This window comes from Globicephala melas, chromosome 4 (assembly GCF_963455315.2).
Source record: "Globicephala melas chromosome 4, mGloMel1.2, whole genome shotgun sequence".
NCBI classification, from domain to species: Eukaryota; Metazoa; Chordata; class Mammalia; order Artiodactyla; family Delphinidae; genus Globicephala; species Globicephala melas.
In genome coordinates, this window is record NC_083317.1 from 16,330,805 (window position 1) to 16,347,425 (window position 16,621).

Genomic DNA, 16,621 nt, shown 5'->3' on the forward strand with positions numbered 1-16,621 from the left:
CTTTCAAGCTTTATCTCTAAAACTATTTAACTTTGACCTTTTGCTTCTTTAGGCTGATAATTATGTAATTAACTTTGAAGTCATGTCTCACACCACAGTTTATCCGTTTGCCACAAAGACATTTGGATCAACATTCTTTCTACCTTTTCCTACCTTTTTGTGCATAGTTCAGATCTCAATCTGCCAATACAAACATCCTCCACATTTTTAGTTTAGCCTGAGGACAGAGGCCAAGGGAATGCCTCAAATCATAGACCTTTTGGCACTGTACTGAAATAATTTATTTCTGCTGACAAAATTAATAAGTGTTCATTATGGAACAATTGCAAAACACTAGAAAAATCACATGCACATACGCACCACGATGCAGCCTGAATTCTACAACACAAAAACCACTATTACTATGTCTTGCATTAGAATATGTGTGTTTGTGTAAATATACATATATTTGCATATATACATGTTTAAGTAAGAACACTCTATGCATGTTGTTGGAGTAGGTATGTTTTATTATTTTCCCATGTAAATAACTACACTTCCATAATGCTGTTTCAATGCTGCTTCATAGTTTGCTCTTATGTAATGATTTTGTAGGTGATTTGAAATCATTTCATTATTTTTGCGCTGTTAGATTGCGTCCAGTTTTTTACTCATACAAACAATAGATAAACACTCTGAATTAATTAGCAATTCCTGATTAAATTTTACTCTAGTCTGTAAAAGGGATTTTAAAAGTAGTGCTTAAATTCTATTTTACAGCGTTGCCTTCTAAATGCAGTCTATAAAGAATTCATATTCAATTCCTTTTGTTATTTCAGGGGTTATGGGAACACTTTATTGAACTTTCTGGAAGTCCTCTGCTTGAATGATCATCATAACCAGAAACTTTTATTTAGTTTTAAATTGCAAACTATTGTCTCCTAGATAATCAATTAGAAAGCACTCTTACCCTAAGTTTGAATGTATGGAGATTTGTCATTTTCATTCTTTCCATGAACATATGCTAAGTGCTTAACACATTCAAGCACCATGCTGAAAGATGGGAATAAAGCAGGGGCAGAGACTTGTCTTAGTGAAGGGTCAGAAGAGGAAACAGTTGAGTAAATGGACACAGAGTACCATTAATGGACATCTCTAATGGAAGGTGGTTGGTGAGAATGTAAGCAGGGCAGTCATAGGCTAGGTGGCAGATGGAGACTTCAGGGAAATCTTCCCAGTGGAAACATCACTTGGGCTGAGCTTTAAAAGATGAATAAGAGTTAAATAGGTACAAAACTGAACTTGGTTGACAGTTACGATTTTCTTCCATAGAACTAAGTGTGGAATGAGTCACACTTTGTGCTCTTGAAGCAGGAAGGGCCAAGAGATTTCAAATGCATAGTGTGGCTCAGTTTATAGAGTAGATGGTTTCTCCATTCCTTTGTTGTTTGATAATGTGTGTGTGTGTGTGTGTGTGTGTGTGTGTGTGTGTGTATAAGCAGTAGTGATTTAGAAATCACATGTGTATATTTCACACATGTATTTAGAAATCACACGTGTATATTTTGTGTATATTTCACATGTGTATAATGCACAAAAGATTTTAGATCTCACTTTTAGATCTTACTATTCTTTTTCCTTTCTTTTAATAATGTAGTCAATAAAGTAAGTAGTTTTTTAAAATATTTCACATTCAGCAAACTGCTGTTAACAGTAATCTCTAGTTTATAGACTCTTTTACTTATTTCTAGAGATGTGGTCCTTACGTTTTATGGTGAATATTACTTTGTTCCTCTTAATACCATATGAATTTAGGATAACATGAGAGAGAATGATAATACTTTGAAATTTTCAAATACTTGTTGAAACATTAGGGGTTTGTACTATTTTAAAAATCCCCATGAGGACAGGATACTTTCTATAATATTTCTCTATAATGTTATGTTTATGTAGATCAGGCAGTATAAGGAATATAACATTAAATTTATTGTGCTTTCAAAAATTATTGAACTGCTATTCACAATAGCCACGACATGGAAACAACCTAAATGTCCATCGACAGATGAATAGATAAAGAAGATGTGATACATATATACAAAGGAGTAGTACTCAACCATAAAAAAGAATGAAATAATGCCATTTGTAGCTACATGGATGGACATAGAGATTATCATACTAAGCGAAGAAAATCAGAAAGAGAAAGACATATACTGTATGATATCACTTATATGTGGAATCTAAAATATGACACAAATGAACTTATTTACAAAACAGAAAAAGACTCACAGACATAGAGAACAGACTTGTGGTCTCCAAGGGGGGGAAGGGTGTGGGTGAGGGAAAGATCGGGAGTTTGGGATTAGTACATGCAAACTATTATATATAGAATGGATAAACAACAAGGTTCTACTGTATAGCACAGGAAACTATATTCAATATCCTGTAATAAACCTATGGAAAAGAAAAAAAATATTCACCTGGAAAGGGCTTTAAAACTATACCTAGTAGTGCAGCTACTTTTTTTGTTGTTTTTAACATCTTTATTGGAGTATAATTGCTTTACAATGGTGGGTTAGTTTCTGCTTTATAACAAAGTGAGTTAGCTATACATATACATATATCCCCATATCTCCTCCCTCTTGCATTTCCCTCACACCCTCCCTACCCCACCCCTCTAGGTGGTCACAAAGCACGGAGCTGATCTCCCTGTGCCATGCAGCTGCTTCCCACTAGCTATCTATTTTACATTTGGTAGCATATATAAGACCCTGTCACTCTCTCACTTCATCCCAGCTTACCCTTCCCCCTCTCTGTGTCCTCAAGTCCATTCTTTACGTCTGTGTCTTTATTCCTGTCCTGTCCCTAGGTTCTTTAGAGCCATATGTTTTTTTTTCTTTTTTTTAGATTCCATATATATGTGTTAGCATACAGTATTTGTTTTTCTCTTTCTGACTTACTTCACTCTGTATGACAGACTCTAGGTCCATCCACCTCACTACAAATAACTCAATTTTGTTTCTTCTTATGGCTGAGTAATATTCCATTGTATATATGTGCCACATCTTCTTTATCCATTCATCTGTTGATGGACACTTAGGTTGCTTCCATGTCCTGGCTACTGTAAATAGAGCTGCAATGAACGTTGTGGTACATGACTCTTTCTGAATTATGGTTTTCTCAGGGTATATGCCCAGTAGTGGGAGCTCTGGGTCGTATGGTAGTTCTATTTTTAGTTCTTTAAGGAATATCCATACTGTTCTCCATAGTGGCTGTATCAATTTACATTCCCACCAACAGTGCAAGAGGGTTTCCTTTTCTCCACACCCTCTTCAGCATTTATTGTTTGTAGATTTTTTGATGACAGCCATTCTGACTGGTGTGAGGTGATACCTCACTGTAGTTTTGATTTGCATTTCTCTAATGATTAATGATATTGAGCATCCTTTCATGTGTTTGTTGGCAATCTGTATATCTTCTTTGGAGAAATATCTATTTAGGTCCATTTTTGGATTGGGTTTTTTGTCTTTTTGATATCGAGGTGCATGAGATGCTTGTAGATCCTGGAGATTAGTCCTTTGTCAGTTGCTTCATTTGCAAATATTTTCTCCCATTCTGAAGGTTGCCTTTCCATCTTTTTTATGGTTTCCTTTGCTGTGAAAAAGCTTTTAAGTTTCATTAGGTCCCATTTGTTTATTTTTGTTTTTATTTCCATTTCTCTAGGAGGTGGGTCAAAAAGGATCTTGCTGCAATTTATGTCATAGAGTATTCCGCTTATGTTTCCCTCTAAGAGTTTTATAGTGTCTGTACTCCTTTTAAGAAATGTAGAGATTCAGGTCCAGAGAGGACACATGTCTAATCATAAGGCTGATTGTTGAGAAAGCATGAAACTAGACCTTGTTTTTTTAATTCTGGTACCCTTCACAGCAATTCATCAATTTTCTCATTTACTGCCATCATTCGGTGTTATTCAATTAAGACAAAAACAAGATTGGAACACATTCTAGTAATATTTCCTTCAATGAAATGAACCGATTCCAATAACAGTAAATACTTTATCAAAATTCTAATTTTTATTTCTAATTAATTATTTCCAGAAAGGAATATACTTTCCTCTTAGCTTCCAGGAAAATGTGGCCAGAGATGAGAAACCTCACCCTCCAAGGACTCTACAGGTTCTTTCCATTCTAAAATTCCTGACTGCTTTGATATCTAGACACCTTTACTAAATGGGACTTGTACACTTATCTAGTGGTACTACTCTCAGATGCTGGAAGAAAGTTTTTTACTTTTTAAGGAATTGACAGGTCATTTATTCAACACATTTATTCAATGCACTTTAATTCATTCAATAAATATTCAGTAACTTTTCTGTGCCTGGTCTTCTAAGAACTTTTATTCTAATGTGGGGATCCAGACAGCAAACATTACATATAGTAAATAAGCAAATTTTACAGCATGTTAGATAAGGGCTAAGGAAGAATGAAACATAAGAGAGTAAAATGATACTGGAGTATGGATGTGGGCATAGTGGCTTCTATTGTTCACTGTGTCAAGCATTCCTATATAATGGTTTTCCACGCATTGTCTGATTTATTCCAGACAATCACCCTGCAAACATAGGAACAGAGGCACAGTGAGGTTAGTGACTAGTTCACACTGCTATTAAGGAAATAACCAGAATTAAAATCCAGACCCATGGCCCCTGTAGAAGAGATTCAATTTGGGGAAAGCAGGTACTCAAATAGAGACCTGCAGAATATAGTGGGATAAGTGGTGTAAGGCATATTCAAAGAACAAGGGTTGGCACACTACTGCCTACTGGCCAAATCTGGCCTGCCTCTTGTTTATGTAAATAAAATTTTATTGGAATTCAGTTGTATTATTTTCTAAGTCACAACTTTGGTGACTTATAATAGCATACATTTATCGTCTTCCAGTATTGGAGGTCAGAAGTCTGAAATCAGTTTCACTGGGACAAAATTAAAGTGTTGGCAGGGCCATGCTCCCTCTGGAGGCTCTAGGGAAGAATCCTTTTCTTTGCCTTTTCCAGCTTCTAGAGTTACATCCCTGGATTCCTTGGCTTGTGGTCCCTTTCTCCATCTTCAAAGTCAGCACTGTAACATCTAGCTTCAGTTGTCACGCTGCCTTCTGCTTTCTCTGTGGTTAAATGTCCTTCTGTTTCCTTCTTATAAGGACACTTGTGATTACATTTAAAGCCCAACCATATAATCCAGGGCAATCCCCCTTTTCAAGATCCTTGATTTAATCATGCCTGCAAAGTCCCTTTTGTCATATTAAGTTACATTCACAGATTCCAGGGATTAGGACCTGGATATCTTTGGGGACCCACCACATCAGACATGTTCATTTGTTAATGTGTTGTCTATGGACACTTTTTTGCTACAACAACAGAACTGACTACTTTCAATGGAGAACTCATGACCTAAAATATTTAAACCTGGCCCTTTACAGAAAAAGTTTGCAGTCCCTCACTCTAAAAATTAAGCACATTCCTTGAGGGAAGAGGAATTTCTGACATAAAAAAATACTGTTCCCTGGGAGGGAAAGTAATTAAGTCAAAATATAATTACATCAAAGTTAAAATAAATCAAAGTTCTCTTCACCTTCTGCTATACAGTACAAAGGCAGGGTCTTCAAGCAGAGGAAGATTTTCTTCTGCTGCTTCATGTGACTGAAAACTTTATTCTGACCCACTGGAGAAAATATCCCTTTGGGATTAAAAGCAAAACACTAATTTAGAGTCAGTAGAGTATAAATGTCTAAGCTGAATTGATGGCATGCACCAACAGAGTTTCCCAATGATATTTTGCAAAGCAATGAAGTAAAGAGCTAAGTGAAGTTCGTGCTTACACAAAAGTCTTCTTAATTAAAAAAGTTTTTTTTTAAAATAGCATTTTGGACCTACATTATGTCAGTCTGTTATTGTACAAATGGAAATTTAAATTTTAGGTTTACATAATGTTTACCCTCTAAATATCACCATAACTGCCATAGAAGTACACAAGACATCTGGGAATACAGCACAGTTTTAAAAACTATAGGTTTTATAGTATTGCAACAATGCTGTTAGGAAACATACAATTATAACTGACCCAGAATTTGCAAATGCTAGCAAAAATACATGCAGGATTTTCGATGAAAGAAAATTGTTCATGTGGCTGAGTTCTGCGTAGAATCCCAAGATTTGTAAAGATCATTGAATGGTTAGGTCTACAGTGGAGAGAAAACGAAAGCCAACTCTTTATGTTTAGAATCCTGTTCCTGACTTCACTACTTTGGATTTGAATTTTTGTGCATCATTACTTTTCATCATTAAGCATAATGACAGCTTAGGGGTAGTAATAGCCAGTAAAATACCAATGTAAGTATTTTATTCACATTGAGACATTTAATCCTTCCAACTGGAACTATTATTACCACTTTACAGGAGGAAAAGTCTAGGGACAGGGACTAAGTTGCTTGGCCAAGATCACACCACTAAATTACATAAGACTAAAGATTCAAATCCAGTATAAAAGCTATCTTTTTACCCATTATACTGGGCTGCCTTTCACATGTACATTTATGCAAAGGAGCTCCTGATCTGAGATGCACAGGAGACAGTAAGTAGATTAGTGAGCGATTAGTCCTGTTAGACCAGAACAATTTCTTTCCAGAAGTTTCTGAAAATCCTCTAACAAGGGGTTACACACTTCTGTAATATACCAATATACCTATAATTCATTTCAGATTCAGCTTGTTAATTTAGGCTACTGTTCATCAGCTTTTAACTTTGGCTACATATTAGAATTTTCTGGAGAGCTATAAGAAAACCAGTGCCTGGCTCCACGCCAGGCCAACGAAGTCAAAATCTCTGGGGATGGGGCCTGGGTGTAGGGTTTTAGTGAGAGCTTTCTGAGCAATGTAGCCGGAGGTGAGAACATATTGTGCTTTGGGCCCTAACACACCTCATAGATGTAGTTCTGAGGTTGCAAATACTTTACCATCAGTCACAGCATTACGTGTTAGAGATGAGAACACTTTCAACTACCTAATTATTAATGAAGACTGAGACACAGGGTGCACTTGGATAACGCTTATATATTTTGGATACGATAGGAAATCTCTGAGTGGTTTTTGATACCTTTAGCGTTTTCCAGAGCCAGAATTCTAAGACTTTTAACACAACTTTGCCATCATTGAGCTAGTTCCATGGAAAGAGATGGGAGGAATTCCTTTCTGGTGTACATTCCAAATCTTCCAATGTCTGCCAACCCAGAAGTAAAGGAAATATGTGTGTGGCTACCCCACTGGACTCCGCGTTTTTTTTGCACCAGCCTGATGTTACTTAATAGGCTGCCTGATCTGTTTCATTTCTATTAAAGAAAGGAAAATCTTCTAATTCTTAAGAAGGGCACAAGGATTTGGCCAAACATTTCCAGAGTTCTGATTATGACACTGAACAGATCAACAGACTCTATTCACTTCAAGCAATCTTAACATCCAGCTCTGCCATAAACTTGAACTTTTTTTTTCCATGATGGAATAAGCCTCAAGCAGGCCAGCCATGGAGGATATATGTTAAAACCGTTAAGGCTTATTAGGACAGAACAGCAGGCTTGTGAGATGTTGATGCTGCTGAGATTTTCCTCCAGTTCAGGCACACACACACACAGACACACACACACACACAGTGAGAAAGTTCAGCTGGATGAGTCTTCCAGTTTATTAATAGCAAGGGAAGGAATCATTGCATATGAATGCGTTAAAAAATGTATTTTTTTCCCTTGAATTCAATGTCGTGTTTATTAATCCTAGAAGAAAGAAACACTGGGAGATGACATATGATGATCAAAGATATTATGTTTTTTCATCATTCTAATAATGAATCTTAGAGCCTTGTTGGGCTGACAGGCTGACTGGGCATCTACGTAAATTCCAGAGGTGTTCCTTGCCTTTGTCCTTGGAAACACGCTACAGTGGAGAGTTTCATTTGACAGCACCCTGGACTGTTGAGAGAACTAAGAGAAAGAGTTGACAAGATGATCTAATATATCTTTTGTGTTTCTTACATTTTTACTGGGTGGAAATAGTAAGCAAGTATTCAGAAGTGGTTCTTGTCCTTCAGTGGGTGAATAGAAAATGCCCATATTTGTACACACTTACTCTAAATATCCTTTCATGTGTGAATTTCCATTGTTGTGGACCAGTAGAAAAATCAAAGAACAGCAGAAATGCAGGGACTCTGGCGAGAAGTTAAATGCGGCCATAATAGCTCCTGGGGATGAGACCACTGGCCACTGTAAAACTCTTTGAATGGGAAGCTGGGTTTGTGCCAAAATATTTCTCTTCCAGACTTTCTCCATCTCTCAGTACTTTTTACTTGGCCTCTTTTGTAATGAAACAGTGACCACCACCTCTTTCATGGTCATCAGAGATTCTGGTATTTTTCAGAATACAAAAGTCATTACTATACTTAGGCCAACATTAATTTTAAATCAGGTTGTGGACATATCAGAGCCATGTCTTGAAATTTTGATATGGGCATATTTAGATGCTGCTTGACTTTATTTTTCCTTCTGACTCTAAGTCTAGGAGGAGGACAAGATGGCTTCTCATAGAGTTTTCTACAACTGTGGGATACACATGAGATTATATGGGAAAAAATGTGATGCACAACAAAGTTGTAGCCCTACTGTGATTACAAAGGCTAGTCAATCCAATAAAGCTGCCTTGTGTGACGGTCCTCAGTGTGATGGGCAGCTGAAATGATTCTATTTTTCTTTTGCATTACACATTCTCAATGTCTAGTCCTCTTTTCACAAGCTTATAGCAGCTTTTGATTGCATTCTGACTCTGTCCAGGTGTCTTAATTCCTACTATACTACTTTGCTGAGATCATTCCCTTCTATCTAAAACACCTGCCCTTCCTCTGACAATTTGTGCTTCTTCATGACAATGAAAGTGCCTTCCAAGTCCACTGTTTCCAGTGTCATTCACATCTGATCAGTTCTTGACAGTGCAAGACTTTTATTTACCATTTTGGAAGTAATAGGTCATTTTGTGCATGTTTCCTCCCAGCCAGGTATCAGTGTCCTTAAAACAGGTCCTGAGACTTCCAATCCCCTCTCTCCTCCTCAGTGCACAGTGAATGTCACCTGATTCAGGATGACACACTAATTGCTTGGTGAATGAATCTGATATGCTTAGTATAATTTTTTGTATTTTATAGAGAACAATAGCAATAGAAGTGGGATCTGGGAATGCATATGAATTAATGCAAATTATTTATAGATCCATTGTTTAGAGTCTAAAAAAATAAGAAAACTTTCTGAAGAAAATGATGCTGTGAGTCCAAATAAGCCTTGTTAAGTTTCACAGTTGCTTATTTTGGAGGGCTCCTGAATACATGTACTCAATGATTATATATCCCTGACTGAGAATCTAAGAGAAGTCATTAGCTCAGAGATTGTTACTAGAAAATAATAAAGAAATATGTTAGACATTAATTGATTGATCTATTTCCAAGGACTTAATAAAAATCATCATTTTGAGCCCTTAGAATTGATTCGATTACTTTAAAGACATTTTTAAATTTTAATTTTAAAGATCATTTTGGAAAGATACTACTAATGAGGAAAAGTTGTGATAGAAGAAAGATATTTTCCTAACATTTATTTTTTAGGTACATTTGAAAAAATTATCCCCCAATGAAGAACCAGTTTTGTCCTTCTGAATATTCAATTATAGTTAATGCCTAAAATGCCACATCTGAGAAAATGAGAAAAATTACTCAACAAAGTGTTAAAACATTAAGACTGGTAGAGACACAATACTGGGTGGGATTCCAGTGTGCATATTAATTCCATGGTCTGAGAGAATTAACATAGCTTCCCAAAAAATTCACATTTGTTTTCTGGGAGTAGTTATGATTAATTTAGTACCAAAATCAGTAGCTGCTTAATAGGTTTCTAAATTACTTTCTTGGAATTGAAAATCTTTCTTAAAACAACAGCAATTAATTTTATTTTCCATGTCCTGTAGCTAAAGTGAATATTTTGTGTGATATTTGCCATCCAAAAATATTTTTTCAAGTTTTGTTTCTTTCATTTGTGTTTAATTTCAATAGGTTGCTTGGAAGAACCAAGTATTTTAAAATAAAATACTTTGAGAGGGAAGAATTGGTTCCCATGGAACTAATGACTCATTCATTCTTGATTTCTTGATATTTTATCTAGAAAAGAATCTGAGGACTATAATGTGTTGTATTAGTATATGTGTTTATGTCAGTTAATTTTATTGGCACTTGAAGCCCATATTTGTACATGCAAATAGAGCTCTGAACATGCAATGCATTTGACTTCAACATGAAAATATTTACTTGTGCATATAAACAAGTGAGATTTCCTACTCATAAGCTACAGTGTTATATACTTTCAATTTTAAGTTAATATACAAATTTCTTTCTAGATATAGAAGACATTAATTGCCCATATAACAAATTTTTAAAAATACTTTAAACCAGACTTCAAATTATGCTAAATGCAAATAAATAAATAAATAAATACAGCCTGGACATGTCTAAGAAGAATATATTCAACTCTACAATTTTCAAAATAATAACATAATGTAGCATATCACAAAATAGCTTAGACTAGGAAAATAAAATATTCACAATATCAAGAATTGTGATCTTGTGAAAGAAAACATACTGGCTAGAGTAAAACAAAGACGTCAAAAGTGTAATTCTCATAATTCTTCCTATTTTCTATTTAAGGATGATGTCAAGTACTTCAAAATGTTCCTAAAGGTAGCCTTTTTAAATTGACAGGTGTAGGTGGCTTTATTACCCTGAAAGCTAATCTAATATAATGATGTTAGATGATTATACTAGTGGTTAGTATTCCTTCTCAAGGAAAATTTCCACTTCTGAATAATCAACCTCCAATAGTGCAATGATCTGAGATGGACCTTGAATTTTTTCCATTGTCTCAGTAACATTTTTTAATGATTCCATTTGGTTTTGGGAAGAGTGAGTATTTTTGATGAGGCCATTACCTTCAAGAATCAATTGGCTGGAGGAGTTTCAAGATGGCAGAAGAGTAAGATGTGGAGATCACCTTCCCCCCAACAAATATATCAGAAATACATCTACATGTGGAACAACTCCTATAGAACACCTACCGAATGCTGGCAGAAGAACTCAGACCTCCCAAAAGGCAAGAAACTCCCCATGTACCTGGGTAGGGCAAAAGAAAAACGAAAGGACAGAGACAAAAGAATAGGGACGGTAGCTGCATCAGTGGGAGGGAGCTGTGAAGGAGGAAAGGTTTCCACACACTAGGAATCCCCTTCGCAGGCAGAAACTGCGGCTGGCGGAGGGGGAAAGCTTCGGTGCCGCAGCGGAGAGCACAGAAACAGGGTTGCGGAGGGCAAAGCGGAGAGATTCCCGCACAGAGGATTGGGGTCGACCAGCACTCACCAGACCGAGAGGCTTGTCTGCTCACACACCAGGGCGGGCGGGGCTGGGAGCTGAGGCTCGGGCTTTGGTTGGATCCCAGGGAGAGGACTGAGGTTGGCTGCGTGAACAGAGCCTGAATGGGGTTAGTGTTCCACAGCTAGCAGGGAGGGAGTCCAGGAAAAAGTCGGGAGCTGCCGAAGAGACAAGAGACTTTTTCTTCCCTCTTTGTTTGCTGATGCATGAGGAGAGGGGATTAAGAGCGCCACTTAAAGGAGCTCCAGAGATGGGCGTGAGCTGTGGCTATCAGTGTGGACCCCAGAAACAGGGATGAGACGCTAAGGCTGCTGCTGTGGCCACCAAGAAGCCTGTGTGCAAGCACAGGTCTCTGTACACACCTCCCCTCCTTCCGCAAGCCTGTGAAACCCACCACCGCCAGGGTCCAGTGATCCAGGGACAACTTCCCTGGGAGAACACATGACGCACTTCAGGCTGGTGCAACAACACACTGGACTCTGGCATCTCAGGCTGGCCCCACATCCGTACCCCTCCCTCCCCACAGCCTGAGTGAGCCAGATCCCCCAAATAAGCGGCTCCTTTAACCCCGTCCTGTCGGAGCGAAGAACAGATGCCCTCAGGTGACCTACATGCAGAGGCGGGTCCAAATCCAAAGCTGAACACCAGGAGCTGTGGGAACAAAGAAGAGAGAAGGAAAACACTCCCAGCAGCCTCAGGAACAGAGGATTAAATCTCCACAATCAACTTGATGTACCCTGCATCTGTGAAATACCAGAATAGACAACGAATCATCCCAAATTGAGGAAGTGGACTTTGGGAGCAACAATATATATATTTATTCCCCTTTTTCTCTTTTTGTGAGTGTGTATGTGTATACTTCCGTGTGTGATTTTGTCTGTATAGTTTTATTTTTACCATTTGTCCTAGGGTTTGGTCTGTCTGATTTTTTTTCCATTACTTAAATTTTTTTTCCTAATAATCATTTTTCATTTTAATAACTCTATTCTTTCTTTCTTTCTCTCTTTCTTTCTTTCTTTCTTTCTTTCTTTCTTTCTTTCTTTCTTTCTTTCTTTCTTTCTTTCTTTCTTTCTTTCTTTCTTTCTTTCTTTCTTTCCTTTCTAACTTTTATTCTGAGCTGTGTGGAGGACAGGCTCTTGGTGCTCCAGCCAGGTGTGAGGGCTGTGCCACTGAGGTGGGAGAACCAAGTTCAGGACACTGGTCCACAAGAGACCTCTCAGCTCCACGTAATATCAAACAGTGAAAATCTCCCAGAGATCTCCATCTCAACGCCAGCACCCAGCTCCACTCAAAGACCAGCAAGCTCCACTGCTGGACACTCTATGCCAAACAACTAACAAGACAGGAACACAACCCCATCCATTAGCACAGAGGCTGCCTAAAATCATAATAAGGCCACAGACACCCCAAAACACACCACAAGACGTGGAACTGCCCACCAGAAAGACAAGAACCAGCTTTATCCACCAGAACACAGGAACTAGTTCCCTCCACTAGGAAGCCTACAAAACCCATTGAACCAACCTTAGCCACTGGGAACAGACACCAAAAACAACAGAAACTATGAACCTATGAAAAATAGACCCCAACACAGTAAGTTAAGCAAAATGAGAAGACAGAGAAACACACAGCAGATGAAGGAGCAAGATAAAAACCCACCAGACCTAACAAATGAAGAGGAAATACGCAGTCTACCTGAGAAATAATTCAGAATAATGATAGTAAAGATGATCCAAAATCTTGGAAATAGAATAGACAAAATGCAAGAAACATTTAACAAGGATCTAGAAAAACTAAAGATGAAACAAGCAACAATGAACAACACAATAAATGAAATTAAAAATACTCTAGGAGGGATCAATAGCAGAAAAACTGAGACAGAAGAACGGATAAGTGACCTGGAAGATAAAATAGTGGAAATAACTACTGCAGAGCAGAATAATGAAAAAAGGATGAAAAGAAGAGAGGACAGTTTCAGAGACCTCTGGGACAACATTAAACGCACCCACATTTGAATTACAAGGATTCCAGAAGAAGAAGAGAAAAAGAAAAGGACTGAGAAAATATTGGAAGAGATTATAGTTGAAAACTTCCCTAATATGGGAAAGGAAATAGTTAATCAAGTCCAGGAAGCAAAGAGAGTCCCATATAGAATAAATCCAAGGAGAAACATGCTAAGACACATATTAATCAAGCTATCAAAAATTAAATACAAAGAATAAATATTAAGAGCAGCAAGGGAAAAAAAAAAAAGTAACACGTAAGGAAATCCCCATAAGGTTAACAGCTGATTATTCAGCAGAAACTCTGCAAGCCAGATGGGAGTGGCAGAACATATTTAAAGTGATGAAAGAGAAGAACCTACAACAAAGATTACTCTATCCAGCAAGGATCACACTGAGATTTGACGGATAAACTAAAAGCTTTACAGACAAGCAAAAGCTAAGAGAATTCAGCACCACCAAACCAGCTTTACAACAAATGCTAAAGAAACTTCTCTAGGCAGGAAACACAAGAGAAGGAAAAGACCTACAATAGCAAACACAAAACACTTAAGAAAATGGTAATAGGAACATACATATTGATAATAACTTTAAATGTAAATGGATTAAATGCTCCAACCAAAAGATATAGACTGGCTGAGTGGATACAAAAACAAGACCCTTAAATATGCTGTCTAAAATAGACCCACTTCAGATCTAGGAACTCATACAGACTGAAAGTGAGAGGATGGAAAAGGATATTCCATGCAAATGGAAATCAAAAGAAAGCTGGAGTAGCAATTCTCATAAATACAAAATAGACTTTAAAACAAAGACTATTACAAGAGACAAAGAAGGACACTGTGTAATAATCAAGAGAACAATCCAAGAATAAGATATAACAATTTTAATATTTATGCACCCAACATAGGAGCACCTCAATACATAAGGCAAATACTAACAGCCATAGAAGGGGAAATCAATAGTAACACAATCATAACAGGGGACTTTAACACTCGACTTTCACCAATGGACAGATCATCCAAAATGAAAATAAATAAGGAAACACAAACTTTAAATAATACATTAAACAAGATGGACTTAATTGGTATTTATAGGTCATTCCATCCAAAAACAACAGAATGCACATTATTCTCAAGTGCTCATGGAACATTCTCCAGGATAAATCATATCTTGGGTCACAAATCAAGCCTTGGTAAATTTAAGAAAATGGAAATCACATCAAGTATCTTTTCCAAAAACATCGTTATGAGACTAGATATCAATTACAGGAAAAACTCTGTAAGAAATACAAACACATGGAGGCTAAACAACACACTACTTAATAACCAAGAGATCATTGAAGTAATCAAAGAGGAAATCAAAAAATACATAGAGACAAAGGACAATGAAAACACAATGACCCAAAACCTATGGGATGCAGCAAAAGCAGTTCTAAGAGGGAAGTTTATAGCTATACAAGCCTACCTCAAGAAAGAAGAAACATCTCGAATAAACAACCTAACCTTACACCTAAAGCAATTAGAGGAAGAAGAACAAAAAATCCCAAAGTTATCAGAAGGAAAGAAATCATAAAAATCAGATCAGAAATAAATGAAAAAGAAATGAAGGAAACAATAACAAGGATCAATAAAACTAAAAGCTGGTTCTTTGAGAAGATAAACAAGATAGATAAACCATTAGCCAGACTTATCAAGAAAAAAAGGGAGAAGACTCAAATCAATAGAATTAGAAATAAAAAAGGAGAAGTAATAACTGACCTGCAGAAATACAAAAGATCATGAGACATTACTACAAGCAACTATATGGCAATAAAAATAGACAACTTGGAAGAAATGGACAAATTCTTAGAAATGCACAACCTTCTGAGACTGAACCAGGAAGAAATAGAAAATATGAACAGACCAATCACAAGTACTGAAATTGAAACTGTTATTAAAAATCTTCCAACAAACAAAAGCCCAGGACCAGATGGCTTCACAGGCGAATTCCATCAAACATTTATGGAAGAGCTAAAACGTATCCTTCTCAAACTCTTACAAAATATAGCAGAGGGAGGAACACTCCCAAACTCATTCTATGAGGTCACCATCACCCTGATACCAAAACCAGACAAGGATGTCACAAAGAAAGAACACTACAGGCCAATATCACTGATGAACATAGATGCAAACATCCTCAACAAAATACTAGCAAACAGAATCCAAGAGGACATTAGAAGGATCATATATTATGATCAAGCGGGGTTTATCCCAGGAATACAAGGATTCTTCAATATATGCAAATCAATCAACGTGATATACCATATTAACAAAATGAAGGAGAAAAGCCATATGATCATCTCAGTAGATGCAGAGCAAGCTTTCAACAAAATTCAACACCGACTTATAATAAAAACCCTCCAGAAAGTAGGCATAGAGGGAACTTACCTCAACATAATAAAGGCCATATATGACAAACCCACAGCCAACATCGTCCTCAATGGTGAAAAACTCAAACCATTTCCACTAAGATCAGGAACAAGACAAGGTTGCCCCATCTCACCACTATTATTCAACATAGCTTTGGAAGTTTTAGCCACAGCAATCCGAGAAGAAAAAGAAATAAAAGGAATCCAAATCAAAAAAGAAGAAGTAAAGCTGTCACTGTTTGTAGATGACATGATACTATACATAGAGAATCCTAAAGATGCTACCAGAAAACTACTAGAGCTAATCAATGAATTTGGTAAAGTAGCAGGATACAAAATTAATGCACAGAAAACTCTTGCATTCCTACACACTAATGATGAAAAATCTGAAAGTGAATTTAGGAAAACACTACCATTTACCACTGCAACAAAAATGATAAAATATCTAGGAATAAACCTACCTAAGAAGACAAAAGACCCGTATGCAGAAACTTATAAGACGTTGATGAAAGAAATTTAAGATGATACAAATAGATGGAGAGATATACCATGTTCTTGGATTGGAAGAATCAACACTGTGAAAAGGACTGTACTACCCAAAGCAATCTTCAGATTCAATGCAATCCCTATCAAACTACCAATGGCATTTTTCACAGAACTAGAACAAAAAATCTCACAATTTGTATGGAAACACAAAAGACCCCGAATAGCCAAAGCAATCTTGAGAACAAAAAT